The sequence below is a fragment of the Rhincodon typus genome, unplaced genomic scaffold (assembly GCF_021869965.1).
Source record: "Rhincodon typus isolate 14 unplaced genomic scaffold, sRhiTyp1.1 hic_rhity00008107, whole genome shotgun sequence".
Lineage (NCBI taxonomy): Eukaryota > Metazoa > Chordata > Chondrichthyes > Orectolobiformes > Rhincodontidae > Rhincodon > Rhincodon typus.
Window position 1 is genome coordinate 4550 of NW_025973745.1, and position 300 is coordinate 4849.

Below are 300 nucleotides of genomic sequence, written 5' to 3' on the forward strand. Positions count from 1 at the left end.
TGGCAGGGTAGGGGGAGGGTGGTCCTGGTAAAGTATTTATGAGAGTGTCTCTGAGGGAGGTGAACCTACCACCGTGAGGCTGAGGGAGCCCCAATGTCCCCTGGATATAGTCAGGAGAAAGCCTGATTCAGAAATGGGAACAGGAGTAGGCCATTCAGCCCATTGAGCCTGCTGCCCCATTCAATGAGATCACAGCTGACCTACTCCATCCTCCACTTCACTTTCTTGCCTTTTCCGCTCAAACCCCCTCTCTCTGATTAAACATCTCTCTCTCTCAGCCTCGAATATAACCCCTCGATC

General features: G+C 52.0%; 1 protein-coding gene across 1 annotated transcript in view; it reads left to right on the top strand.

The window, feature by feature from the left end:
* Window positions 1-300, top strand: part of LOC125482274 (twinfilin-1-like) — a gene marked incomplete at both ends in the record, with an annotated part of 5275 nt that overhangs the window by 4369 nt on the left and 606 nt on the right. The window lies entirely within an intron of this gene.